Below are 13,106 nucleotides of genomic sequence, written 5' to 3' on the forward strand. Positions count from 1 at the left end.
CATAAGTATATATGTAATATAAAAATTTCCTTCAAATGTAGTATACTTACATATAGATATGAAAAAGGACAATACTTGGGTAGAATAGCCTCCTTCTACTGTCCTAGCATAAAAATGTAGCCCTGGCTTGGTAGACGACTGATGGACTAGAAGAAAGTGAGTCTTTGGTATCATAGAAAACTGGTAGGTAGTCCATTGGCATGGAAATTTGAGGAGCCTTTCTCTTAAAGTTAACACACACGCTGTGGGATTTTTACATGGCCCCTCCACTATTTCTTAGAGCAGTGGTTCACAAAGTGTGGCCTCCAGAGAAGCTCTGTGATCAGCACTTGGGAACTTGTTAGAAATGCAAATACTTGGGCATCACCCAGACCTAATGGGTCAGAAACTCTAGGTGTGGGACCCACTAATGTGTGAATTAACAAGACCTCCAAGGGTTCTTGGTGCAAGGTCAAGTTTGAGAACCACTGTCTCAGAGGAAATCACCTCCACTCACACCAAGGAACTTTATTCCATAGATACTCTTCCACTGCTTACTAGTTTTATAACTTTTCCTTATTTACATCTTAGGTCTGCACATTGAAATTCTAATGCAAATTCATTTTTATCAGACTTTTCCAATCTAACCTGCTCATAATTTTTCCCCTATAAATCCTAGCAGAATGAAAGGCACCATTTTGACCCTGTTAGATATCGCTTTAGAAAAACTAATGGTAAAAAAAATAATAAAATGGCCAGAGTTCCTGAAGGATGCAAAGAACTTGGGTTAACATCTGTTTGCATTGACCAAAAATCCAAACCCATTGCCGCTGAGTCGATTCTGACTCACAGTGACCCTATAGAATGAGTAGAACTGCCTCATGGGGTTTCCAATGAGTGGCCGGTGGATTCAAATTGCTGATCTTTTGGATAGCAGCCAACTGCTTAACCATTGTGCCACCAGGGCTCCTCAATACACCAAAAATCTTGCAACTAGTTATGTTGTACATTGGGTAGTGAATTCCTTTAGGAAAATATCCAGTAAATTTTCATACATAAGGGTTTCTAGAAGAACCTGACTTGCACCTGTTAAACTATTTCAAAGAATAAAAATACCTATGTGCTCAAACTGGAAAACACCATTCATTGCCGACTCCACTGTGAGCTAACATGCAATTTGCAACTTACAGATAGGTGAGCAACCAATCTTCTTCCCTAGAGTGTCACTTTAAAATAATAACTTTTTTTCCTCTGGGAGGGAAAAAACAAAAATCAACCAGTCCTTCTTTATTTGCATTTGCCAAGCAGCTGTAGTTGTAGAAAGGGATGACCCAATTTTTTTTTTTAATCTTAGATTTTTAATCGAGCAATTCGGTGGTCTAATGATTTTAGTTTCTGAAACTCATAAAATGTGCGGTCCAAAAAGTCTTTGAACCTTTTCCTTCTTTCTTCTCTTCCTTGTCCCCATTATTTATAATGAGTCTTCCCAGAGACTTCGGTGTGTTCCTCACTGAGTGTACGGACACTGGTGAAGCAGCAGAGATAATCAACTCCAGGCGGGGGCTGCACAGTACCGCCAACAAGCTACTCATGATTCCAGCAGATGTTTCTGCTTGGGCAGGGGGAGCAAAAGAAATTTTATAGGGTTTTTCCTCCCTTTCAGGGAAAATTGCCAGAACAGTCAAGAAATGGGAAATATATAGACCTGCTCACATTTCCAAGCTGGGAGGGATATTATGACCAGTAAAAGGAATCTTGAAGAAAGGAATTTCTGAAGACACCATCTCACAATAGCTAAGTAAAATATTCACTAGGAAAAAAGGAGCCAAGAAAAGCCCACTTGGCTTAAGATTTTTCCGTATATTGAAAACTGTGTGAATGTTAGAGGAATTAGAAAAGATATCCATTTATGGTAAAAATGTACCTAGGATTCAGTAAGGACCCTCTTACCCTCCTGAAAATAGACACAGATGCACTACTCTTGGTTTCTGCACTGTCTTTTTCATTTTTGTTTCTATGTCTCTCCAAACTAATTTAAATTGTGAGTCCAGTGAGGGAGATGATGTATGCAGGACTGTGAACTTTTTTTTAACATTGACTATGTGCCACACGGTACAATTTTGCTCCTGTGAAAAAGAAAAATAACAAAATTTTTCTTTCGGTGGGAAGATCTGAGAGTTTCGGCTATCTTGGATTAATTTACTTTGAGTTGCACGGTATTTTGGATCTCAAGAGGAAGTTTATGTACAAAATCATGTGAATAAACATCAGCGGGAACAGGTCACATGAAACCCATGTGAAGTGAAAGCACGGATCTCAGCAGAGCTCAAGTCTTGTGAGTTAAAAGTCTCATTTTGGGAAGCAAGGCTGAAATAGGAGGGATAGAAAAGCCTGCTAAACCACTCGCTAGTCTTGTTTATGTAACTGGATGTAAAAAGGATCAGCCTGGAAAACAGGGTTGCTGTAATTCTCTGTGGCCTTTCTGTGTAGCAAAGCTGCCAGCTAAAAGTCAGAAATACTGAGCTATTGCAAAGCCATTCTGATTACCCTTAACTGGATTATTCTTTTCTGATATTATGTCTTCAAAGTCATTCAACAACAATTAACAAAGGTGGTATGATTGCCTAGAAATAGCAGTAGAGTTAAGTCCATCTGTTTAGTCACTCAGATTTTCTTATAATTAGTTCCAGCTTATATTTCATATATATGACAGAACAAAAGTGATTGGAGATGATTCTATCAAGGAATTGTACTATGAAGGAAATGTATCATCAGCCTATTAAAGTTCTGACAGAATCACTCTCGACTTTAAAATCCATTAGCAAGTTTATTGTTAAAAACATGAGCGTTACTAGGAGTCCCAGCAAACCTTTAGGGATCTCTCTCTGATCTTTGAAAGGAAGCAAACCTCACCTGTTATATGCTTCATAACACTCTACTCTTTTTAGCGGAGTCCAATTTATGTAGTTTATTTCAAGTTCATTTAAGTTAAGACTTGAAAAATGAGTAATAGTTTCATTAAATTGAGGAGAAATAGCCCACCAAACTTGGGGAGCAGCATGTAGAAAAACCCAGAGTTGAAACAAAAGTGTTTGAAAAACTAAAATTGATACACATAACTTTCATATAAGTTGTGAGGAAATGGAGGGAGATAAAATTGTTGAATCATGCAGGAACAAGATTAAAAGTGGACTTCTAAACCACGACAAGTGGATCGAAGGAAAACAAAAGCAGTTTCTGGGTGCCCAGTTTCAAGTGTATTGCTGATGAGACCATGACCTGAGGAAGTGACAGTGAGGATTACGGAGAAACTAACGGGAAGTAGGTACATTTAAGATTTTGAATTGATCAGATATGGTGTTTGATTGTGTATGGGAGGATGGAGAAGGAAAGACAAGCATATTCCTAGTTCACGGCTTGAGTAATTGGTTGGATAGGTGTACCATTCACTAAAATATTTGCAGGTGAAAAGGGAAACATGGATTCATTCTTAGTGCTCAACTGTATGACAATTATTTCCAGGCATCCCCAGACGTGTGTATGTGCTCCCAAACCATTCCATGCATTTTTTTTTTTTCTATTCCACTAACATCACCTTAGTGCCACTATCAAAGACCACTGGAGAGAGGCTCTCTTATCAGTACAGTCCATGGCCATACTGACTCTCTGATGCTCCACACTGCCCATTGATGCTACTGTTGAGTATTACTGAAGCAACTGGGGAAATTACCTCTGCTCTGAATTGTTGCCAAAGGTGAAATCATCAAGGGTTATAGTGACAGCACTCAACTTCTGGTTATATGAACTCTTTTGTGAGAATTACAAAATTCGGTCACGAAGATAGACTGAAAGGAGGTTATTTCACTCCCTACATTGTCCTTTCCATCTTCATTTCTGACCTCGGTAACTTTGACCTTCCTTTTCTTCAAACTGAAACAATGAAAACCTTATGCACATAAATTCTTGTGAAAAAAAATGTCCAAAGTGGTCACTTGCTTTCCAGTTCTGCAAAAAGCAAGATCATAGATCTTACTTTGGATTAAATTGACATCCTGCTACAGAAATATCAACACCCTATGATATTTTTAGTCCCTGAGTGGTGCTAACAGAAAGGTTAAAAGTTCAGCCTCCAAAAAAAGGCCTGGAGATCCAAAAAAATCAGCCATTGAAAACCCTATGAAGTACAGTTATACTTTAACACACGTGGGGTTGCCATGAGTCGATGTTGACTCCACAAGAACTGGTATGAGATTTTTATTCCATGGAGTCACAGATTATTGAAGCTGAAGTGTCCTTGAAGTTAAACTACACAGTGTTCTCAAACTCTAATGTTCACATAAATCAAAAGAAAACCATGTTAAAATGCAGATACTGAATCAGTGGTGCTGGGGATAAAGACTTTGAGATTTTTCATTTCTAACGAGCTCCTCGGGAACCCTGGTGGTGTAGCAGTTAAGAGCTACAGCGAGATACAGCTGCTAACCAAAAAGCCAGCAGTTCAAATCTACCAGCCACTCCTTGGAAACCCTATGGGGCAGCTCTACTCTGTTCTATAGGGTAGCTATAGAGTCGACTTGACGGCAACGGATATGGTTTTGGTTTTTCACAAGGTCCTCAGCAGTATGGAAGTTATTGGTCTGCAGCTCACACTTTGAGAAGCAAAGTTCTAGCCTAGGCAATCCTCAGAGTACATTTAAAGAACATGAGTCACAGGCATTAATTTAGTTTAAGGCAATGATTCAATGCTGCTTACATATGAAAAGAGGGATAGAATTAGAAGGATCAATTTCCCTGACTCCCAGTCCACTGTCCCTTTCACCACCATCAGCAGCATTTTCTGTGAATTAGGTGCGTAATCATCAGTTATGTTTATTCCTCATTCTGGAACCTAGAGAAACACCTTACATTACTTACCGAACAAAAAAATCTCCCAAAAGGTGAAGAGATTCAGCAGAAAAGAAAGCTGTGTTTTGCTATCGTCCACGATAATAGGTGTGTATGGTGATGTATAAAACCTTTGGAAATGTACAGGTAACACATTTCCAAAAGTAAAGAGCTTCAAAGAATATGGTTTTGTCTTATCCATTAAAGAGAAATAGTTATGTAATAAAATAGTGTAGGTTTTATTTTTTCTTTTAAAGATTACTGAATGCAAACTTTTAGTTTAAAAATACCTAGACGAAATTTTCCTGGAAGGAAATTACTCTGGTCAGTCAGGAAAACTTCTTCATTTGTTTGTTATTCTGCAAATACATTCCTAAACGGGTAGGTTAATGAACTCTAAACCTGAGAGAGCAAGAAAAACTGGAGTGCTGAAAACTGGTATATTTAAGCAACACAAATATAGGACTTGATAACAATAGAACAGTATTAATATCTAGGGATTAGCCCATCTAGCTGAAACATCTGGCCACCAACTCATACCTGGATTTCTTTACATTTCATTCCTCTCCTGACCCCTCCCTTCTTAATGCTCCTGCTGAAGTTTAAACAAGTGCTGGCAGGAAAGCAGATGGACTCCACTAGGGCTGGGGAAAAGCCAGCAGGACATAATGCAAGGTGTTCCCTTCTGACCCCAAGGTGACTGCAAACTTGATCAAAAGAGATCTTCCTCTCCAGGGAGAAGAGATAATGTAGTCATATTTCTGGATGAAAACATCTCCTTACCAAAGGCTGCCAGTTCAGCTGTGGTTTGCAGACAGACTTCTCCTGAGGATGTGCTAAAGCCATCAAACCCGTATCCCTTAGAAGATCCCGTGGGATTCAAACACTGGCCAGAAAACAGAAATGAAGTAGCTGTTTCCCCCAATTTACAATTCTCCTAAATATGAGAAAGAAAATGTGTGGAGACGTTTTAGCTCAGCGGGGTCCTCAGCTAAGCAGGTTAGAGACATTTCCATTGCTTCTGACTGCATCTTGTATTGTTGCGTCTAAATGAATGCTTTAACATCTGAAAGCTTCCAGGAATACTAAATTCATTCAGAGAGGAAAAATCCTTCTTGTGTTAAACAGTAACGTGTAATATTTATTGAAAAACTTCAAGTGTCTTCCCAAATTCATATCTGATTCAAAAAGAAGCTGAATGTAGAGCCAGCAAGTCAGGCTATGTACACATATATTCTACTCATAAATCTATCAAAGAGAAGGGATTAAACAACCCTTCATCTCTGTCTGAAAAGTTTGATAGGGCTATAAAAATGGAAACATATTAACTGTATCTATGAAAATTTATATGCACCCATAGCCCTGTGTTAAATCTAGCACTGGGTTTAATGTAGAATATAAAGTACTCATCACTTACTTTCTCTTTTGTGAGAGAATACGTTTTGGTAGAGGAATTAATTTAACATTCAATAAATACTCCTCTACCTGAGAAATACAAATAGGACAGCAGGGAAGGAATTGATGGTGACTAGTAAAAAATAATGATATAATATTATTTTAATGGGAATATAACCAAAGTGATTTTTTAATCAAATAGAATTTCTGTAAATAATCTGTAAGTCTCTGCAGAACAATGAAGACTTTTTTTAAGTTAGTCTAGAATATAATTCAAAGACACATAGACTTATAACTGGGAAAAATTTTAGAGGTTTATCTTTCTGAAAGGAAGATTAAAGAAGAATTGATGCACTTGAATTATGGTGTTGGCAAAGAATATTGAATGTACTATGGACTGCCAGAAGAACGAACAAATCTGTCGTGGAAGAAGTGCAGCCAGAATGCTCCTTAGAAGCGAGGATGGCAACACTTCCTCTCATGTACTTTGGACATGTTATCAGGAGGGATCAGCCCCTGGAGAAGGATATCATGCTTGGCAAAGTAGAGGGTCAGCGAAAAAGAGGAAGACCCTCAACGAGATGGATTGGCACAGTGGCTGCAACGATGGGCTCAAACATAGCAACAATTTTAAGGATTGTGCAGGACTGGGCAGTGTTTCATTCTTTTGTACATAGGGTTACTATGAGTCTGAACCAACTCAATGGTACCTAAGAACAGCAACAACTTTTCTGGGTAAACATAGTCTATAAAATGGTAAAGATTTGTACATGGAATTGCTTGTATGTTTTAAACCAGTGAAGACACTCAGAGGTTGCCTAGATCCCATTCCTGCCTGACAGTGATTCGATGTATAAAACTGAATTATCAAGTCTACAGTGTTTTCTCATATCAGTGAGCATCTACCACATATATTTTAGAATCTGTGCCATTTGTTTGCTGTTTGACTTTAATTATATTTTTAGAAAGTCTATAAAATAATGCAACTGCACATCCTAAACAAGAATCAATAGCTGATATCCCATGGTTTTAAATCAATCCTGAGACATATTTTGTTTAGTAGCATAGTGTTTTCTTCTTTAAGAGAATACAATTTGATTACCTTTAGGTTAGCAGGGGTTCTCTACTCTGTGAAAGGTCCTACTATTCATTATTTTCTTACTTGGAGCTGCTTCACACATTTAAATTGCTTGCCTAGACTTTGAGGGCATTTGAGTATGCAATATGACCTTATCATTTAACTTCAAACATTAGAATCCTTTCCTTGATATTACATATGCTTTGAAAGCGATACAATCCTTCCTGATTTTCCCTAGCACCAATTATCACAGCTTCTTAAGTAAATAGGTATTTCTTTTATTTATTCATCTAATCCAGAAATGTTTATTATGTACCTGTTTTTATTGATAAAAATTTACTATCATTTGGGGATTGAGGAAGAGCCCTGGTGAGGCAGTGTTTAAAGCACTCAGCTGCTAGCTGCAAGGTCAGCCTTTCGAACCCACCAGCTTCTCTGGGGGAAAAAGACGTGGCAGTCTGCTTCTGTAAAGATCATACTTTCAAAACCTTAAGGGGCAGATCTGCTTTGTCCTATCTGGTTGCTGTGAGTCAGAATCGACTTGATGGCAATAGGTTTGGTGTTTTGGAGGGGATTAGAGTGAACAAAACAGAACCAGCCCCTACTCTCATGAAGCTTAATGATTAAGTGGGGAAGGATTTGTTTATTAACTGATAAAATGTGACAATCTGCAGTTCTTTGCCATCATACATTATAACAATAACAAGAGTTATTGTTATTAGAAGAAATGATGTAAAAATATGTAGGTTTAATCCTAAGAACCAGCTGCTCTGCAGGAGAAAGCTGTGGCAGTCTGCTTCCATAAAGATTACAGCCTTGCAAACTCTATGGGGTAGTTCTATTCTGCCCCATAGGGTCTCTATAATTTAGAATTGACTCTATGGCAATGAGTTGGTAGAATCCTAAGAAGCTTTGCTTTAATGGTTGAGAATAAACTATGGCTGAAATGAAAGAAATACCACATTAGCATCTATTTATGCAGTGGTTTTCGACCTCAAAGATAAATGTCCTGATTACATAACTTACAGAAGTCACTTTCTCAGATCAGTGGGTGCCTACCACGTTTATTGCAACATCTTTGCCATCCATTGGCTGATTTCAAGTCAGATTCACAAGAGGACGTGGAAGGAGGGACATCATTTTTGATGTCGGATGGATCTTGGCTGAAAGCAGAGAATACCACAAAGATGTTTACCTGTGTTTTATTGACTATGCAAAGGTATTTGACTCTGTGGATCATAACAAATTATGGATAACATTTCAAAGAATGGGAATTCCAGAACACTTGATTGTGCTCATGCAGAACCTGTATATAGACAAAGAGGCAGTAGTTCGAACAGGACAAATGGATACTGCACGGTTTAAAATCTGGAAATGTGTGTGTCAGGGTTGTATCTTTTCACCATATTTATTTAATCTGTATACTGAACAAATATGGTCCAAGAAGCTGGACCATATGAAGAAAAATGCAGCGTCAGGATTGAAGAAAGACTCATTAACATCCTGTCATGTGTATATGACACAACCTTGCGTGCTGAAACTGAAGAGGACTTGAAGCACTTACTTCTGAAGATCAAAGATCACAGCCTTCAGAAAACAAAAATCCTCACAACTGGATCAAAAAGCAACATCATGATAAATGGAGAAAAGACTGAAATTGTCAAGGATTTCATTTTGCTTGGATCCACAAATAATGCCCATAAAAGCAGCAATCAAGAAATCAAACAACATATTGCACTGGGCAAATCTGCTGCAAAAGAACTCTTTAAAGTGTTAAAAAACAAAGATGTCACTCTGAGGACTAAGGTCCACCTGACCCAAGCCATGGTATTTTCAATTACCTAATATACATATGAAAAGTGGACAATGAATAAGAAAGACTGAAGAAGAATTGATGTCTTTGAATTACGGAGTTGGTGAAGAATATTGAATATACCACGGACTGCCAGAAGAATGAACAAATCTGTCTTGGAAGAAGTACAGCCAGAGTGCTCCTTAGAAGTGAGGATGATGAGACTCTGTCTCACCCATTTTGCACATGCTATCATGAGGGACCAGTCCCTGGAGAAGGACATCATGCTTGCTAAAGTAGACAGTCAGCGAAAGAGAAGACCCTCAATGAGATGGATTGACACTGTGGCTGCAATGGTCTGCTAAAGCATAGCAACAATTGTGAGGATGGCGCGGGACCAGGCAGTGTGTAGTTCTGTTGTGCACAGGGTCGCTATGAGTCAGAACCAACTTGACTGCACCTCACGACAACAACGTAAATTAACGCAACTGCAGATCCTAAACGAGAGTCAAGAACTGATGCCATGTGGTTCTAAATAAATCCTCAGAAGCTGGATTTGACTTAACCAGGGCAGCACGAAAAAATTCCAATTCGGTGACAATCCTGAAGTAAAAAATTTCAGGAAAGAAACTGAGCCTTACATTGTTGTTAGCTGCTATCAAGCCAGCCCCTAACTCATGGCGTCCCTATGTACAGCGGAACAAAATGCTACCCAGTCTGTGATACATAGAGTTTTCATTGTCTGATTTTTGCAAGTGGATTGCCTGGCCTTTCTTCCTTGTCTCTCTTAGTCTGGAAGTTCTACTGAAACCTATTTAGCATCAAAGCAACACACAAGCCTTGTTGGCCAGGAATCAAACCTGGATCTCCTGCATGGAAAGCAAGAATTCTATTACCAAACCACCAATGCCTCAAAAACCTTACATCCAAAAAAAACTAAACCCACTGCCTTCCAGTCGATTCCAATTCATAGTGACCCTATAGGACAGAGTAGAACTTCCCCATAGGGTTTCCAGGGCTTTATATCTTTACGGAAGCAGATTACCACATTCTTCTCCCATGGAGCTGGTGATGGATTTGAACCCCTGACCTTTTTGTTAGCAGCCAAGTGCTTAACCACTGGGCCACCAGGACTTCTATTTAACCTTACATAGACACAAGTTAATCATCAAGTGTTAATCATCATATGTTCTCCAGTCAGTTTCATTTATTCTTTTGTGAACTTCCTTTTAATGTTTTTTGCACATTTTTCTTTAGGGGTATATGTTATCATCTTAAGGATTTGTAAGTTCTCATAAAAGAGTAATAGTGCAAACCCTTTGTCTGGCACATATGTTAAATTCTTTTTAATGATAAGTAGTCAAATATACCTTTTTTATTTTCCCCCCTCTCTTAACATAGGTATGGTACCGGCAATTTAATACGTATTTATGGCATGCCTTCTTAGTGCCTAAACCCTTTGCTGTCAAGTAGATTCTGACTCATACCTACCCTATAGGACAGAGTAGAGCGGCCTTATAGAATTTCCAAAGAGCAGCTGGTAAATTGAACTGCCAACCTTTTGCTTAGCAGCTGAGCTCTTAACCACCGTGGAGCAGTGGTTAAACATCGTCTGGCTTAAGTTCCTGATTCAGGAGCTTACTTTGAACAACAACACAGGTCTAATGCAAGGCTAGGTTTAGGCTGGCCTCTTGGACCAGAGTGCTGGTTATTTCCTTTTTGGGAATAAGCCAAGGGCACAAGGCTTGATAAGAAAATTTGAGTACAATAATACCAACGTAATCCCATCTATACACACATACTTTGTTTTATATCTTACACATGAAGCTAACTGTGTACTCTTATCTAAGCAAGTCTACCCATGTCTGTACTAGATTCCATCCCTCTTGTCTTCTCAAGGATATCAGTTCTTCAATTTCCCTTTGTATCTTGCATTAACATCGCCTCTTTAGTTATAATTGCCAGCTACTTAAACATGGTTATTTTGCCTATCTTAAAAGGAATTTCTTGAATACACATTTTTCTCCATTGACTACCTCATTTAAAACATAGTGTCATAAAGAAATAGTTGTATAAACCTGTGGTCTCAAATTCTATTTCTCCCATACTTTTCTGAGCTCCGTCCAATCAAATTTTTACTCTCACGAAGAAAGATCCAAGCCCAGATGGCTTCACTAGTAAATTCTGTATTAGTAAACGAATAATATCAATCTTATAAAAGCACTTTCAGAAAATGGAGGAGAGAAATGAGTAACACTTCTCAAAGCCTTTTGTGAGGCCAGCATAGATCTGATTCTAATATCTTACAAAGATAGGATAAAGAGAATTAAATAACAAATAGTCCACATGTACATAGATGCAAAAATCCTAATTATAATATTTAGCAAAAAATTCCAGCTATATATAACAAGAATAATAGATCATGACCAAGTAGAATATATGCTATGAATTTGAGGTTAGTTTACCATTTAAAAACAAATCATTGTATTTCAACATATTAATAGAATAAAGGAGAACTATCATGTGATCATCTCAATAGATGCAAAAAAAGTGTTTGACAAAATATGAGTCACTTATGATAAAACCTTTCATCAAACTATAAATAGAAGAGAATGTCCTCAAGCTGATAAAGGGCATGTTCAGAAAAATCTGCAATTAATATCATTCTTAGTGGTTAAATTTTGAATATTATTCCTAAGATGAGAAGTAAGTAAGGTTATCTGTTCTCATCCTTATATTCAACATTGGACTGGAGATCTTAGCCAGTGAAAAAAGACAACAGGAATAAATAAATAAAATGTATACAGACTGGAAAAGAAGAAGTGAAACTGTATTATTACAAGAACACATGATTGTATGCATAGAAAAGTAATATTAAAATATCAATAATATCAAAATAAACATCAAATGGCTATGGTCAAGTATAATTAAAGTCATATAAGTATATATGCAAGACCTCTAATACTGATAATATATTGAAAGGCACTGAAGAACACTTAAAATTAAACTATGTTCATGGATAGAAAGAATCAAAATTGCTAAAAGGACCACTTTTTCTCAAATCCATCTGTAGATTAAATGCAATCCCAATGCAAGCTATGTTTTTTTGAAGAAACTGACAAGCTAATCCTCAAATTTATGTAGGAACATGAAGATCCTAGAATAACCAAAACAATTATGAAAAAGAAGACCAAATTTGGAAGACATATGCTAGCTGATTTCAAGACCTATTATTACTACTACTACAATAATTAGGGCAACTTAATATTGGCATATGGATACACAAACAAATCAATGAATTATAATAGAAAGCTCAGAAATGCATACATAAATAGGTCATCAATTGATTAGTTGTCTAATGCTGCCTAACAAATTATCCTATTTTTATAGATTAAAAACAATGCCAATACTCATTTTGCCCGTGAATCTGCAAAGTGGGCAAGACTACGTGAAAATAGTTCCATTTGTCATCAACTGGTGCAGCTTAGTGTCTGGGGTCTGGAATCATCTGAGGATTTACTTACATGCTAGGTGCCTGTGCTAGGAAAACTAAAACAGCTGAGGGCTGGTATGGCGGGGGGCTTATCAAGTACCTCTATCTTTATATGATTCTCCCCCTGGTCTTTCTAGCAAAGCAGCTTCAGTGAAGCCAGACTTCTTATATTGTGACTCAAGGCTCCAAAGACTTATGTTCTGAGAGACAAACCCAGGCAAAAGCCATATAACCTTTATGAGCTTGAAAGAAATGAAACATATTGTCACTGCATTCTGTTGGTAAAAGCAGTTACAAAGACTAGCCAAGGATGAAGAGAAGGGAGCACAACACACCTCACCTCTTGAAAGACTGACAATGCTACATTGTAAGAAGAGCATGCATAAGGAAATATATATTGATGAAGTCACCTTTGGAAAATGCATTGTAACGTAAGGGCCAAGATAATTCAATGAAGAAAGGATGGCCTTTCAACAAATAGTACT

Source organism: Trichechus manatus, unplaced genomic scaffold, assembly GCF_000243295.1.
Source record: "Trichechus manatus latirostris isolate Lorelei unplaced genomic scaffold, TriManLat1.0 scaffold00012, whole genome shotgun sequence".
Classification (NCBI taxonomy): domain Eukaryota; kingdom Metazoa; phylum Chordata; class Mammalia; order Sirenia; family Trichechidae; genus Trichechus; species Trichechus manatus.